This window comes from Sciurus vulgaris (genome assembly GCF_902686455.1).
Source record: "Sciurus vulgaris genome assembly, chromosome: 1".
NCBI classification, from domain to species: domain Eukaryota; kingdom Metazoa; phylum Chordata; class Mammalia; order Rodentia; family Sciuridae; genus Sciurus; species Sciurus vulgaris.
The window spans coordinates 48,776,104-48,793,422 of NC_136461.1; the positions used below are offsets into that span (position 1 = coordinate 48,776,104).

Here is a 17,319-nt window from a genome sequence, read left to right on the forward strand (position 1 = left end):
CAGTCCCTTGGCCATTGTCATGCACACAGCAAACCCTCTGGGCCAATCCATCTGACTGGCTGTGCAGGGAATGGGGCAGCCTGGATAATTGATGGGCTCAATCTGACCAGGCACAGGTGGCACGGAGACGGCGTACAGCAGCTTCTCGGGTTTGCCAGTGCCATCTGTTGCCATAAGAACATCTGTCGTCAAGGTCACCCTGTCACCCTCTGTTAAAGTTACAGGTTTGGTGAGTAGGATAATGTCACCTAAGAAGAAGGGGTATGTAGGTTGGGGGCTGGGAAGGAAGAGAAAGGGAGACAAGACACAAAGACAGTAGAAAATCTTTCTCTTTTTAATTGTGAAAGATGAATAATAATAAGAAGTACTGAAGAAGATAAATGAAGAAAAGTGCATATGATTTTAGAGGGAAACTTCCTTGTAAAAGGTTTGCCAAAAGATTATTGTCATTGTTCTCTTTAGCTAAAACATTAGCTCATTTTATAGAGTAAGAACGCTTTTACCAGAGGCATGATACACATTTGTAAAAGAAATGTGATATGCAATTATAGTGAGATTTACTTGTAAAGACAAGCACTTTCCTCTCTGCGTGCTAACTTTAAAAACCAATTTTTGATGTGATCCTTTTGTATAAGCACATTTGATTAAGCATGTGTGTGCTTGTGTGCACGAGCGCATTCCCAGCATGTTCAAAGAGGGAGCAGAATGGAAGGGGGCGTTGCATTTATCAAAGTATTTAACTGGCGTTTGAGCTTTGCACTGCTGCCAGAAAGAATGACCCATTTGTTAATAAAGAACAATTAAGTTAATAGACTCAAATGAGCTGATGGACGAAGTACTGTAATGAAGCAAATGTAATATTGGATTTTTAAGCGGTGAGTATTACATGTGGCCAGACTTCCAGCAGCAGTGGTTTATCTTTCTCCCTCCCCTCTACCCCATGTTTGTTGCTGACACTTTTTAAAGCAATTTCACCCAGTGGCAAAGAAACATCATTCCCATCTGTTTGGGAAGTGCGACTTAACTTATTGGACCAATATTGCTGGCACTGTGGGTTTTCAGGGACTTAATGATTATTATTGAATGGCAAGATGAGAAGAGGGAGATAATCTGCTGGGTTTTTGAGAAACACACTCACATCTGCCCCATCAAATCTAAAGGTAGTGGAGGATGGAGGAGGACAATATGATATCACAGCAGAATTGAGGTTTGGGAAAGAAGTAGACAAAAAAGCAAATGAATACTCTATCTATACCTGTAACCTGGTCACCGAACACCACATGGAACATGAAAGTGGAAGTCTGGGATAGAAAGAAAATATTTATGGACAACTGCAATTTTGGTGTTGTTGAACATGTGGCTGGAAGTGTATAGAATTCAGTTTGCTCCCTGACCCAGTTGCTCCATGTTTCTAGAAACAGGATGAGAGACAGCACTTAAGGGTAGTCCTACCTCCACTCTGTCTTTTACTTGGGGCCACAAGGAGGGTGTCTCTCTCATCTTCTCTTCATGATCTACTCTTTATGGTTTAAAAAAAGTAATGTAAGCATAGATTTAAAAAAATTGATTCAAACAAAGGGATCGTAAGCATTGACTTCTGAGCTCTGGATTTCAAAATTTCTTAGTGATATCCCATTATATCTATATTCCAAATGGACCAAGGGATTTTCTCAATTATTTAGCTTCATGCAATTCACAAAAATTGATTTTCCTTATAAGTCAATTCTTGTGGGGCCAATATGCTTCAATATTATTATCCATGTGAATGTGAGGTCACTTTTTTCCATATCGTGGTGCAATTGGTAAGCAACTGAACTTGGACTGCTATCTGGTTGTGTGATCCTAGGAAAGTCACTTAACATCTCCTAGAATTTATGTCAGAAACCACCCTTCTGATTCTGGATTCAAGAGCAATTGGTTTACATATGTATTTTCCTTCTTCTAGTCCCTAAAAATGGATCCCTTTCCCAGCTTTCTTATTTGATCCCAAAATCCTAACTCATTCCTGTCTCACCAGCTTTATGTTCTAGTTATATATCTTAACTTCAATGGTTGTATCTGGTCTCTCCATATCTGTCACTCTTAATAATTCACTATAAGGACTTTGTGCCTTGTTAATATTGTTTATTGGGGAAATAATTAAGCATTTTGTTTTGGAGCACGGACTTCAAAGTAACTCTGAGAAGTCAGCCACCTAGTAGCTGAGTGACTGCAGAGAAGCTGTTTAACCTCCTTAAGCCTTGGGTTGCTCATCTGTAAAATGGAATTTAAAATGGTAATTATTGCATAAAATTCTTGAGGATTAAAAACCTTATACAATGCTTGACATATAGCAAGTGACAAGTCAATGATAGGTATTAGATTAATAATCATTAGAGTAAACTATTATTCAAAATTTAGTGGGGTTTTTTTTTTTTTGGTATATAAATATTTCCAACTCCTAGCTTAACTCCAGGAAACTTACCTCATGTGTTGTTTGTCCAGAGTGAGAGTTGTTCTAACCTCGGATTCCTAATATTTGTGGTCGATTTAAATAACCACCTTTTCTCATATCTCAGCTTGGACAATGTGTGTGAGGGGTGGGGATGGGGTGGTGGGCATTCCCAGAAGTGGTTCTCAGTGTATACTGTAAAGTACCAAAGACCTTCAGAGAAATCATATGTTTCACTGTGAAGAGGAAAGACTATAGAATAGTAACAATTTCCTCAACCAGAGGTGCCCTCTCTTCATTGCTAGGTTTCTGTGTAATAAACAAACCATTTGAAGTAGTGTTTGTGTACCTAACACATTCAAAACCTACTGTATTTGATGGTCCCCAAGATTCCATTCAGCATTAATATTCTCATTTCTAGATTATGACTACATATGTCTAGCAGAGGAAACAATAGATTAAAACATAATTGATTATATTCTTTGATGATTCAGGGAGTTCGTTACGAACCCAGGAGTTATGAAGTGTTGCAAGGAGAGCACTTGAGTCTACCAGTGTGGACTCATCCTCAGAGTATGTAGTGCCTTTGGATGTTCATGCTAAGCAGACATCCATCTGCTTCTCTTTTGCCATGCCAACTTCCTTACCTCTTTTAATTTACTGCTACTGGTGTGCTGTTAAATAAGAAACTAAATAATGAAACTTGTTATTTGTCTGTGCAAATTGAGTAATGAGGCTATGAGAGAGGACATCAAGGTCTAACTTTAGTGAGATGCCTTCATGGATATTGTCCACTGGTTTTACTTTACTCATTTCCTAGGTTTGGGCTTTGTTCTCTATAGAGAGGATGATCTGATAAATGTTTATACCAGGTGAGTGTGGAGAAGTCCCAAATTTGTAGCATTTGCTACAAATATTTCCATGGTGTAATATTTTAATTTTAAGCTACCGTTGTGGTGTCACTGAATACAGACTTTGCTGAACATGAAATTGGAAATAGGTGGACACAAACTGGTCCACTCTAGCCCAGATATCTATCTGCATTGTAGATATTGTCAAGTAAGACTGTCTAAGGTAACCTGCTGTTTTTTCAAATTAGCATTCACCTGAATTCTTAAAACTATTAAAACAATGAGATTTCAGAAGAACTGAGCCTACTGGAGCCTTTATAACTGCTAGTCATTCCTTCTACAGACACTGGGTTATTTTAAAATTTAACATTAATTAATAGCTTCTCAGTCTTGGGCACTGATCTGAACAATATGATTCAGTTCATGGAACAAGTCCATTAGCCACATCTTAATGATTAAGAAACTGAGGCTTAGAATGGTGAAATAACTTAATTCACAGCTAGTAATGAATGAAACAGGAGTTTGAATCCAGTAAGTTTGGTTTAAAATCCCACATTTTTAACCACTGTGAGTCAACTTTTTAAACAACATAGCATGTTTGACTTGTGGCTTCTGTCTAACAAGTTAACATGTGTATACCACACTATATATTCAGCTGAAAGAGGCTATATGTGAATTTGTTTTTTAGCAGCAGAACAAAAATTGACAGATGCTAAAAATAAACATATATAAATTGTAGTTTGATCCTTTCAACTATTTACTCTTGCCATATTTTTAATTGGTTTACTAAATTTAAAATCTTCATTATTATGCATGTTATATAGCATGGCCAGACTAAGTCAATGGCTATGAAAAATAAAAATAGATCAAAAGATCAAATAAAAGTCTGATTATCTTAATCAATATCCATTAATTCAAAAGTACCATAATAGAATATTGGTTTGCAAATAATATTCCAGCAACCATCATACAGACACATAATTTAAGCAACCATAAATGCAATGTCACTTTATAGAGGGCTTCTAATTTAATTGAGTATAAAGTAGGCCAAAGTCAGTCATTTATACCTCTCTGAGTAGATTATACTTACAATTACTTCCCAGAAAAGAAAAACAAAGCGTAACACTCGGAAGGATGATCAGCCTTGTCTAGAGATGCAAGCCATTTCCTCCAATGAGTTACTTCAATGTGAATTCACTGGGCTGAAAAAAAAAAAAAAAGTGCCTGAACAGTCCTTCTATAATCAGGGACTTTTGATGAGTTCAAGCAGATATTGAATAAATCTATCCCTTTTAAAGGTGGTCCAGCAAAAAGGTTTAGCTTTTACTTGATAGAATTCTTCTCCCTAATCATGCTTCCCAATGATCTGTTTTCCAGGTATCAAGGAAACATACAAAAACTGGGTTCAAGTGGATATTATCCTTGTGTCCCATATCTTTTTGCAAGTGAAATGAAATCTGCGTGTGTATGCATGTCCTCATGTATGCTGGCATAACTTTGCCAAAATGGTAGAAATCTAGCCCCAAGAGCACATGCTAGTTAGCAGGATCTGCAGAAGTTCAGGTAATGAGGGAACACACCTTTTCCCTCTTACCCACCTCCTCCCAGCTCCAATTAAAAATGGGTAACCCTATTATCTTCATTTGGTAGTTCCCACCTAATTAGATTTTGACAAGAATGCAGCAACGTTTAACTACAGAAAATTCACATATGCATTTCTCTACATGTTCTTGGGGAAAAAGAGAGAAATAAAGCCACATGCAAAATCTTTCCAAAAACTCAGCCAGACTTCATTCATATCCACATACTTCATGTCACATTAACTCACCCAGCCAGACGCCCAGAGCTACACCCTCCAGCTGAGTGGCAAGGTTAGGCTTTCGTTTTTTAATAACCTTCTTATACATTTAGACCTATATATCCAGGATCTATGAAGAACACAGATGATTATTTAGGATTAATGGATCATCCAAAGCGCCAGTTGGCACGTTTTGAGTAAAAAGTGTAACAAATGCAGCTGTTTACTAATAAATAAAGCCTCAGCTGTAAGAGAAATAAATTAGATGCATTTAATTGGTAGGCTGCAAAGCTCCCCTCTTTATTACAATGCGGCTTCTTGTTATTTTATGATGTCAGGGTAGATGGCGGACTGACAGAGTGTTTATGAATCACAGTTTGCAGATGGCACTCTTGGTTGTCGGCAGCTAGGAGCACAAGTAGCATGAGGCCTCAGTAGCAGATTTTGCCAAAGACGACCCCCTGAGAATTAGCTATCTCCATTTCTCTTGTGCCAATCTCTCCCTGGCAGAATCCTACTCAAAAACCCACCTTCAATAAATTCCAACTTTCTGGCAGGGGATCAAAGAGAGCTCACACCCAGAGAGTGCCCTCATCTTGAGGTGATCTCTTTGTTGCTGCTGAGGAAGCCTGTGTGGGGATTCTCAGAGTGGGCATCCTGCAGTTTCTTTGGGGGAAGATAACCAAGGATAAGGCAGGACAGAAAACCTCCACCTCCATTCATTTGGCTCCCTATACCCACCCTCCCTGCAGTTGACAGGAATGATTTCCAGTTTCTCAGCACAGCATAAGGTCCCTGCACTTGGGATTCAGAGCTTCCCTAACTAATGACAGCTTTGTCATCATACAGCTGAGGATGGAGTGGGGAGGAGTCTGCCCAGCTCTTGGAACTGAGGCTTCCCTGCTTCTGCACATCTTTGCATTCCCCTGATCACTAGTCACTTCTATGGCTGGGAATAATGCACAGGAGATATGCACTCATAATTGTCAACAGATTTATACAGTCACCAGTTACAGTCACAATGGATCTTTACTTTGATGGGCTATTTTTTAGATTTCAAGATCAAGCCCCTTTGCATAAAACAAGGTAGAGTTAGAACACACAGTAATAGTAATGATTAATGAAATGAGTAATGACTAATGAAGGCTAATGAAAATTACAGTAATAATATTAATACCAGCAGCTTCCATTTGGGTAATTACTATGAGATAGGCTAAAATGGCTTCCCAGAGGATTGCCAGAGTTATCTTATGATAGTTTAAGACACATCAGCATTTCCCCTTCTGTTTCCTTGTTTTCCTACCTTGTAGTATTTAGTCACATTTTCATGCTGGCAAAAGATTATATTTCTATGAATGGGCCGTAAAGGGTGATTCTGTTGAAATCGCAGAAGAAGAGATGTGGGTAAAGTTTTAATCCTCTTAGAGGATATCCAAGTTGTCATGAGCAAAAAAAAATGTTGGGGAAAATATAAATGTTAAAGGTCATTCTGATAAGGTCTCACATGGAAATGAGGAACATATTATTATAAACTGTTGAAAAAGAGGTTTTCATTATAAAGTAACAAAGAACCTGGTTGAATTGTTTGTGTCAGGGGGTTCTGTGTAAGGTAGAACTTATGAGTGATGAAATAGGATATTTAGCTGAAGAAATTGCCCATTGAAGTGTTGAATGCTTATAGTAAAATACAAGAGAGAAACAATTCCAAGATGGGATTTTTAACCAAAAGGAAGCAGAACTTACACATCTGTAAAATTCTCACCTCATCCATTTGTAAAATAATGAAAAAGCAAGGTCAGAAGAGGACACCTAGGGTCTGATCAAGAGATCATTTGATAAAGAGATTAGCAGGGATCAGCTAGGTACTGTTCATCAAAAGAATGGGAGGTTGACCCTGAAGTCTTTTCAGAGATCACCTTGAGGATGTTTCCACCACAGGCCCAGAGTGTGTTTGCTTTAGGTACAGAATGATTTCAGACAGAAGGCAAGACTTTGTTGCTAATTGCCTAGCACTGTCTCAAGTCTCTGTTCCCTACCTTCAGTGGGAGTTCCAGTCAGTGTTCCTTGTTTCTCAGGTCTGACTCTAGTGATCCTTGGTGCAGTGCAGGCCATGGTGGCCACTTCTCTGGAGGACATAGGTAGTAAACCTTGAGAGTGTCTATTGTAATACCTTCTCCATCATCATGTATAGAAGCCATGGGGATGAGGCTCTATCTACCTGGGAGACTTGTGTTATAGTGTCATTTTTAGCCTTGGAGGGCTGTAGGCACTTAACTCCAACGCATAAGACTATGGGGCCACGCAAATCTGTGAGAGCAAAGTTTTCCAGACCTTCAGAGTCCAACCCTTGACCCTCTGCAAAGATGCAGATGTAGGACCCCTACCTCAGTGGGCCTCTAGGGCAGAGATTGAGTCAAAGATTAGGAGAGCAGTCTAGCTTTCAAACTTCCTTAGATTATATTATTCCTTTCTTCTTTCATTCTCCCTTTGGTTATGGGAAAATCTATCCCATGCCTGTCTTTTATCATACTTTAAAAACACTTAACAAATTTGATTTTATAGGTTCACAGATGGAGAGTAATTTGCTTACAAATAAACTACATCTTGCTTCTTGCTCATATCTGATTCAGATGATAGAGGAGACTCAAGACTTTGAGAAAAAAGAAAAGAAAGGAAAGAAAAAAAAAAAAAAAAAAAAAGGGCTGGGGATATAGGATAGAATGCCTTCCTCACATGCAGAAGACCCTGGGTTCAATCCCCAGCACCACAAAAAAAAAAAAAAAAAAAAGGAAAGAGAAAAAAACACTTTGGAATTAAAAATTTGGGGACTATTAGAATGAATTATTTTGCATATAAACAGGACATACATTTTGAAGGGTTGAAATGTAATGCTATAGTCTGCATGTTTGTGTCACTACTTCCCACCAATCCATATGTTGAAATCCCAACCCCCAAGGTGATGGTATTAGGAGGTGGGACATTTGGGGATATGATTAGGTCATAAGAGCACAGCCCTCATAAATGGGATTAGCGCCCTTATAAAAGAAACCCATCTGGCTGGCATCTGGTGAAGGCTTTTATGCTGTGTTATCTCATGACAGAAGGCAGAAGGGCAAATACAAGCAAGAGAGGGATGAACTCATCCTTTTGTCAAGAATCTACTCTTGTGGTAAAGGCGTTAATGCGTTGAGGAAGGCAGAACCCTCACAACCTAATCGATTCTTATCTATCCCTCAAAAGTATTGCATAGGAGGTTGAGTTTCCAACACATGAATTTTGGGGGACAGATTCAAACTGTAGCAGCAGTTTATGGTATTTTGTTCTAACTGCCCCAAAAGACAAAGACAATGCCTGTTTTAGAAGTAAGTTCATTTCAATATCTCTCATTATTATAGGTATATCACTTCTTGGATTAATGTTGGTAATTTTAAGCTGCACTTTTAAATCAACAAGTTCTACCTTCCACAGAACCCCCTGACACAAACAATTCAACCAGGTTCTTTGTTACTTTATAATAAAAATCTCTTTTTCAAAAGTTTCCAATAAAGAGACGATGTTTCCATGTGAGACCTTATCAGAATGACCTTCAACATTTATATTTTCCCCAACATTTTTTTTTTTTTTTGCTCATGACAACTTGGATATTTTCTAAGAGGATTAAAACTTTACCTACATCTCTTCTTCTGAGACTGCACCAGAATCACCCTTTATGGTCCATTCATAGAAATATAATCTTTTGCCAGCATGCATCTCAAAACTCTTCTGGCCTTCACCCATTATATAGTTCTAAATCCACTCCCATATTTTAATTTTTATTTATGTTTATTTATTTATTCATTTATTTTGGTATTAGATATTTAACCCAGGGGTACTTTGTTACTTTACCACTGAGTTACCTTGTCAGTTCTTCTCTTTTTTTTTTTTTTTTTTTTAATTTTTAAGCTCCAATTTTTGTCTTAGTCTATTTGGGATGATGTAATAAGATATCATGAACTGAGTAGCTTGTTTAAAAAAACAAAAACAAAAACAAAAAAAAACCAGAAATATGCTTCTCACCAACCCAGAGGCGGGAAAGTTCCAGATCAATCCTCTATCAGGTACAGTTTCTGAGAAGGGCCTGCTTCCTGGTTTATATGGGGTGTCTTCTTGCTGTGTCCTCCCGTGGTAGAAAGGGAGAATAAAATCTTTTTTTGTTGTTGTTGTTGTTTGTTTGTTTGTTTGTTTTCAAAATGGAGCTGATCTCAATTATGAAGGGCTCCACTCTCATGACTTAATAATCTCTCAAAAGACCCTTCTTAATACCATGCTCTCCAATGTTAGGATTTCAACATATGCATTTTTGGGGACCAAATATTTAGAACACAGCAGAAAGTAAACATAAAATAGTTTATTATAATACCTAATAAATATTCAATGATTAAATATTTCCTATATTACACAAAAATTTCAAGATTGTATAAAAAGATACAAAACTTAACTTGTTTTATGAGCCTCGTAATATACCGAGAACAAAAATGAACAAAAGGAATTAAAAGAAGGAACAAAGTCTTTTATGAACCTAGCCTAATGTTAAACAAAATATTATAGTACTGAATGAAGCAGTTATTAATGCTAATAGCCACAATTAGAGTCTATCACAGAAATGCAAAATTGTCAAAGTTAGAATTAAAAAAAAAAAACTCTTTCCATTAAAATTAAACAACCACATAAGCATACTGAAGGATAATTGAATAAACATTTAATAAAACTTAAAATCTTCCTGATAAATTATTTTAACAAGCTTTCCCCTTAATTTCTGAGATAATTTAATAGACAAGAAAAGGTATAAAGCTACTTAGTTGTAAATAAAGGATATGACTTTCATCAATTGCAGAAAATGACTACATAAACATTTAAGGCAGTCAACTGAAAATCTATTCAAATTTATAAAGGAGATCTGTAAGTTAGTTTTATAGGCAATGATTAATAAACACAGATCCTAGTTTTCCTGTAACCAGAAAAATAATGAAAAGTAATTTTGAAAATATATTTTTAAAATGTAAAAATTAAATTGAATCTAAAATGTCTGGGGATCAACCTGGGAAGAAATATGTGAGAATCATATGGAGAAAATTATAAAATTTTAATAGGTGTGCAATTCCAGTAGAACTGAATAGAAAGGTATTTTCTCATTTTAATAAAGTAACTAATTAATAGTTTGTATTTTTTAATGTTTTCCTTGAAAAAGCTATTACTCAAAATGCCAAAATATGTTTGAAATGAGTACATAAGATTAATATTCCTAGATTATGTGTGTGTGTGTGTGTGTGTGTGTGTGTGTGTATCTGTCATCCAATTCGTTGCCTAATCAACACCAGATTTTCTCGCAGTTGTACTAATTTTACCTTCTGCCTTACTCAAGGCAACATGCTCAGATAATAAACCACATTTCCCAATCTCTCTTATGGTTAGGTATAATCATGTATAGGTCATACTTGGGGATTCTGGGAAAGTTCCATTAAAAAAGGCATACTTAGCTCACATACATATCTTCTGCTCTCTTTCTTCTTGTCTAGAATCCAAATGCCATGCTGGAAGTAAAGTGATCATTTAGTAACCATGACACAAATTGACCCAAGGATGAAGATCACACCCAAGATAGTTGGGGTGTATAGAAGGCTCTGTTTCTAATGATGAAGGGGCCATATCAGCCCTGGACTATCTTACTTTCAGCTTTCTGATATGAAAGAATAATAAATTCCTTATTTCAATAAGCTATCTGTGATTATTTTTCTTTATTCTATTACTCAAAGAACACAATCCCTGATAAAATGATTCAAACTGCAGCGACTTTAGTATTGTGTGTGGGGCTATTAATACTAAAATAGTGCAGTAGTGAACAATCAAGATTTGTATAAGTAAACATCTACCTAATAATTTTCAAGACATTAAGCATTTATAATAAGTACCATAAGTGGGGCAGCTTATTTAAAGTAACCAACAGATAAATAAAGAAATGACTGGGACAGATCTGGCCATTGTTGAAGTACTCCTTTGTTCTGACAAACAGGCACTCTGTCTACACAGCTCCTCCTTGGTTCCCATATTTTCTGTGGATTCTGCCTCTCCTATCACACAATGTCCTCAGCTCATTATCCTCCATTACTGAAACTGCTCATCCTTGGTTTTCTTCACTATCTGCCCCAGGTGAATCTTTGTCCTACCCTGCCTCAAGTTGGTGCCTCATGCTTCCTAACACTGGACCTTTCACAATGGGTAAATTCTTGCTGATTGACTCCTTAATTCAAAAGTCAATTTTCTTGATAATGTTCAGTATTCCATCCTCTGCACTCTTTTTTTGCCATCCATTTATGTTGATTGATTAGGTCAGAAAGCCCAAGCTTTTCATTTAGTTCTTCTTAACACCCTTGTCATTTAAGTCCATTAGTATTTGAATAGTGGATTTTAAAATATTATATTAAATTTTATTGCTTTTTGACAAAGGCAGTTCAAGAATAATTTCTGAATATCTTATAGAAACCATAAAATGTCAGAGCTACAAGGGCCCTTAGAGATCATCTGCAATTACCTCTCATTTTATAGATAGAGATACTGCAGCCCAGAGAGGGGAGTGACTTGCCTATTGTTGCACACCTTGCTAGTGAAGGTGCCATAGGTTAATCTTAGGACCTTCTTAATTTTTATCTTAAACTCTAGTTATCCAGGTTTTACCCCTGATTTTGTAGGGTCACCCTTGTTTATTTAAATACTTGTTTCCATTAGGGAATTCTTGTCCTCCCCTCCCCTGTCCAGAGGAGGTGCGCTGATCAGTACAATTCCACTTCATCTTTCCACCTCCTCACTTGCTCTCACCAGCACAGGAGGAATGATTTTTCTAATTGGAGAAGTGACAAGAACCTGGCAACTATACTAACCAGAAGTCAAGTCAGAGCTACAGCATCTCAGCAGTGTGGGCCCATCTCTATCATTCTTGTAGATGACTTGGTCACACACATGGTGGACTCCTCCTGTGCTATTCCTCTGCTATAAGAGCACAGAGACTGGTCTTTGCTTCACCACTGCCAGCTATGGTGAAGAGGTTGGAAAGTCAGCATATGTGGGTTCATTGGAAGTTGGAGGCCTTTCCACACTCTTTTGTTTAGTTTTACTCTTAATAAAACTGGTATTGTGCTTCAGTTCCTACTGTATCAGTTGATTTGTTCGGGAAAGACTAAACACCCCTAAGGGAGGAGAAGTGATAAATTGGGTCTGCCCTACTCACTTCTGTTTTGAGTATCTACTGTGTTCTAGGCATCAGATTAGATAGAAACTGCAAGGCAAGTTGCCAGTGAGGGAATGTGTTTAAGGGCCCTTAAATAGATCAGAAAACCTGTCAATTACACAGCATCCTAAAATGAAATCAGGATATGTATTATTCTCCTCGTTGAAATGCTTGTATGGCTTCTATGCCCTACAACGCTTTTTTTTCAAATGGGTATGAACACCAAAGGGTGAATAATATGATGTTGATGAAAAAGAAAATGTCAGAATACCTGTTTCTCTTTAATTTTTTTCTAATATGCTTTCTAATTTCTATTTTGAACATTTTATGATAAACATTCTATTAGAGTAAAGCATGTAAATTTATGTTATATATTATATTATTATAAATGTATGAATTATATATTTATATGCATTTATTGAAGGAGTACTTAAAAACTTTGATTCAGCAGGGTGAGCGATAAGTTTGGTGAGGGCTGACCTTGAGTTTCAGTTCTTATTAGACATGGACATATTGGCCTATTTATGATGAGACTCCTGTTTAACATTTTAGCCTCATCTCTTTTTCAATCCTCTGTTTGCAATCATTCTTTCAATCAGTGTTTATTGAAGATATTCTGTGCCAGGCACAGTGAGAAGAGGCAGGGAATGTCATTGAACAAAAGTACAGCCCTGTTCCTCAGGGAACTGGCTTCCTAGGCGGGGCTGGGGGATCCACTCTATCCTCCTGCAGGTTCCCCTAAGCATTCTTATAAAAGTGGCATTTGTGTTCTGAAGACATGTTCTTTCTAGTCATAACGAATCACTGGAAGCCCCAGGAATCTGTCATTTTCCCACAGAAGACCCCTGGGTGTTTTTGGTCCTGCTGTCCTGAAGTTCCTTCCTCCAGTCTGTACCCACACTTTCATCCAGCTTCTCCTTCTCACCTGGGTTTCAGCTGAAAGCCTGCTCCTTCTCTGTGTTAATTAAATTGCAGCACTTACCACATATATTAAAATTTCCTCCTTGTGTTTTGGCCCTTTCCACTAACGTGCACCTTGTTCTGATTTCCACTGGTAGCCCTTTGTTTGGAGTATAACATGTTGTGTTGAATAGAAACTCCCTATCTTCTAGTCACATCCAACTATTTTCTACTTAATTCATTTTGCACAAAATGCTTTCTGTGCCTGGAAAGTTCTTTCCTCTTCTTCTTGTTTAAATCTGTTATCCTACATATTTTCACCCTATTGGGGAAGCTTCTTTCAGGTCACATGGGAAGGTGTTCTTTCCTTTCTTTCTAGACTGACTTTCTGCAATACAGGAGAAGTTGAACATTCTGCAGAACAGCTAATAAACCATGTTGTAATTGTGTGGTAAGTCGTCTGTCTCTATTATAAAACCATAAGCCTATGAATGAGAAGGACATTTCTTATTATCTTTTAATTCCAATGTCTAACACTATGCATAGCACATAGTATGTCTATGAGAAACAATCAAACGAAAGAATAAAGTACACGTGGTATTATTATAACCTTTAAAGTAACAGTCTATGAGGGGGTAAAAGCATCTGAGAGAAGAGAATTCTGTGTATGCAAGTGTATATGAACACACGGTATCATCATCTTAGTTTAAGATTCAGGATTAACAAAAGGGACAGTTACGATGAATGTTATGAATGTTTATAATCCACATTATTTACTGTGTTTTCTTACTACATTTTAAAGCACCAGGGCCAGAGACTATGTCTTATTCATTGCTTTATCTTTAGCTCCCACACCTGGTACACACTAGATGATATGTTAGAATTAGTCAAATGAGTGAGTAAATAATTCTTACTTCAAATTTAATGTATATGAATAGTTTGTCAGGCATCTTGCATACTCTTTGCCATTAAATCCTCACAATTACCTGGTGTAGGAGATGAGAATACAGAGGTTAGGTAAGAGAAACAATGTGTCCAACAGTTCTGTAGCTCGTGAGTGCTGAGGCAGCCACTCAAACCTAGTTCTCTGGTTCCAAAAATCTGCATTAAAAGTGAAGTCAAATAATCCTTATATTTAAAAAAAAAATTCCTGAAATCTCACATTTGACTTTAGAAGAAAGATGAAAATGTGAGTAAATTATATTTTCTTGTAAATGGTGCACCGCAAACTTGAGAACTAAAGATAAATTAATTGTTACCAGAACATGGTCACAGCACAGCTATGAATGGATCACTCAACAATTTGGAGACCACAAAGGAGGAGAAATGTGTACAAACTGAGCCCAGTCTTTCTGCACTTCATTTCTGGGGGACTGACAACAGAGCAGCCTTTTTTATGCAGACGGTCAGACTGAGCTCTTGTCCAAATAGTGGAAGATGACTTTTATTTCCAGTTGTTGGGCTTCTGAGTAAAGAAAGGAGAACATGGTCAAGAGCAGGCTCCTTTGACCTCACCTGGAAGCACATGGTCCAAGCTCTGTCTGCCTTTGGTATTTTATCCAAGAAACATTACCTTTCCAAGTTGCACATCCTTCTTCTGAACTCACATTCAGAATCAGTTTTGTTCCAGGATAATAACAAAGTTCTGGATGCTCCCATGGCTGACAACTTTGTAACCAAAGACAAATGGGAAAGGCAAATGGATGCTGGGTGCCATGTGCCATTACTTTCTTGGCTGGATGATGTTAAGTTTTATGTGGTTTCTGAGTCTGATCTACGGTGATGGAAATAGCAGATGAGTAATTGTGAACATTCACATGAGAGTGTGGAGAGGGATAGCACTTTTGAAGCAAAGAGGAATTCCAACTCTATCCAGTCTTCATCATTACATATCTGTTTTGATTCTAATGCATTTCATATGTTCACTGTAATTGCTCCTGTTGTAGTGTCTGAATATACATACAGGGAAGTTGTATAATCTCTGTGAATAGGATCTTTAACAAAAACCTGAAGGAACTGAGCCATGATAAAGACTTGGGGACTGGTTACCAGGCAGGGACAATGCAGACTCTGAAGTGAGAGTGGCTCAGTTTGTTCTAAGAAGAGCAATACATCCAGTGTGGCCATAGCAGAGTAGACAAAGAGAACAATGAAAGGAGATGAGGTCCAAAATGAAGCCAGAGAATACAGAAACATTGTATGTGCCTCTTAGAGTTTTCTAGTCCACATAGTAGAAAGGAGAGGGAAACATTTTGAAGCAGGGAAGGGCATAGTTAGGCTTGCCTGCTGAAAGTATTCTAATGGGCAGTGGAGAATGGGCAAGCACAAGCAGGCAAAGTGAGGAGACCAATATGTAGCTTTATTACACTGCCCCATAACATCTCACTGTGCCCCATAAACACATACGCAGTTATTATTTGTCAATTAAGTAAAAGTGAAAAAACAAATTTAATTATAAAAAGAAGCTACTGTTCCCATTCAGGAGAGAGACTTTGACTAGAGAGTGAAAAGTAGTGATGAACAGTGAGAACAGTAACACTCAAGATTTATTTTCATGGGGAAGCCTAAGGGATTTGCTAGTATACTGGATATGGAATGTCGGGGGAAAACAGAAGGTAATGATGGCAAAATTTTAGCTTTTACAACTCAGTATATTAAGGTGGAAACAGTGCAAGAAGAGGATGAATCTAACTTGGAGTGGGAAATTAAAGGCTTTTTTCTCCTACATTTTAAGGTTAGATATCTATTACCCACCCTAGGGAGAAGTCAGATAAGTAGTTATTTACAAAAGTCCAGAATTCAGGACTAGAGATAAAACTTGAGTAGGTGGCATTAAATATTTGAAGTGATGGGATTGGATGATATTAACTAGGAAGTTAATACAGGTACAGAAGAGAAATCCTGGAAAGATGGACTGGTCTCTAGGGAACTCCAATAGTTTGTTAGTGAAGGTTTTGTTCAACCTCAAATAATTCAATGTATGCTTTGATGAACCATTTTGTATGGCATTGTCGAAATTTCTAAAAAGTGTAATACAAAGACCTGACCCTCAAGGAAGAGAGATTGACATATGGCAAAGAACTCTTCCAGTGAGCACAACACTTAGGTCTACCTCTTATTAGAGTGTGATCTTTATAGATTCCTTAATATATTTGAATTTCAATATTTTTGTCTTACAAGTAAGGTACTAAGTACCTGTATCATAGAAATTTTATGAAAATTAAATTACATACCAATGGAAGATACTGAAGCTTCTTTCTCTTCCAAGAACACATTTGAGGAAACCGTTCTCCACATATCTTCCATTTTAGTCTTGAGGACTCAAATTTCTCATCTGTAAAATAAAGTGAAAAATAATCTCTTCTTTGTCAGGTGGTTATGAGAGGAAAATGAGATGGTACCTATGGGATACTTAAGAAAACCTTTTGAACACTATATATTATTAGTCATCATGATATGATTTTTATATATAAGCAAGAAGCAAGAAAGAAAACTGAGACAACTGCCTGCTACATGCTCAGCTCTTAATAAACATGAGAAACAATGACTATGACGTCGTGGATGATTGTAGAGAGAATGATAAGGAAGGAAACTATGATTGGTGCCTACAATGGGTATGGTAAGGGAATTTAAAAGAGCTTTAACTATGCTTCCTACCAAACTGTAAGCTGTGGAATACACCTTCTTATTCACAACTTATGCGTGAATGAATGCATGAATGAAGGAATGAATGAGGAAGAATGAGCTCTACTTATTTTGGCATATATTTCTGAAACAATTTATGTTTACCTCTAGATATCAGGAATCTTTTATCTCCCCCAAAAGGCTGACAAAATTCTTCCATTGAGTTGAAAAAAATCTCGAAATCAAGCAGCCAGATTCTTCCTTTTGCTTTGAGACGTTCTGAGGAAGAAAATAGGTCAGCAGAAACTGAAGCAATATTTTCAACTGACATATTGGTCTCTCTGTTCTTTGGCTGTACTCTAAGACAGAAATTTAAGAACAGTGTTCCAATGAAGGAGGTAAAAATCTGCCATGTCAAGTTCGGGGTTTGACTTGGATCTCTATTATATTTAGA

At 37.2% G+C, this 17,319-nt stretch overlaps 1 long non-coding RNA gene across 1 annotated transcript; it reads right to left on the reverse strand.

Annotated features, from left to right (window-relative positions):
- Window positions 1–10,619: 10,619 nt before the first annotated feature.
- On the reverse strand, window positions 10,620–17,092 carry LOC306648451. The gene is made up of 3 exons (XR_013760381.1): window positions 17,031–17,092; window positions 16,475–16,575; window positions 10,620–10,650 (listed from the first exon to the last, which is right to left on the reverse strand). It is a non-coding gene; the product is annotated as an uncharacterized lncRNA (long non-coding RNA).
- Window positions 17,093–17,319: the final 227 nt, after the last annotated feature.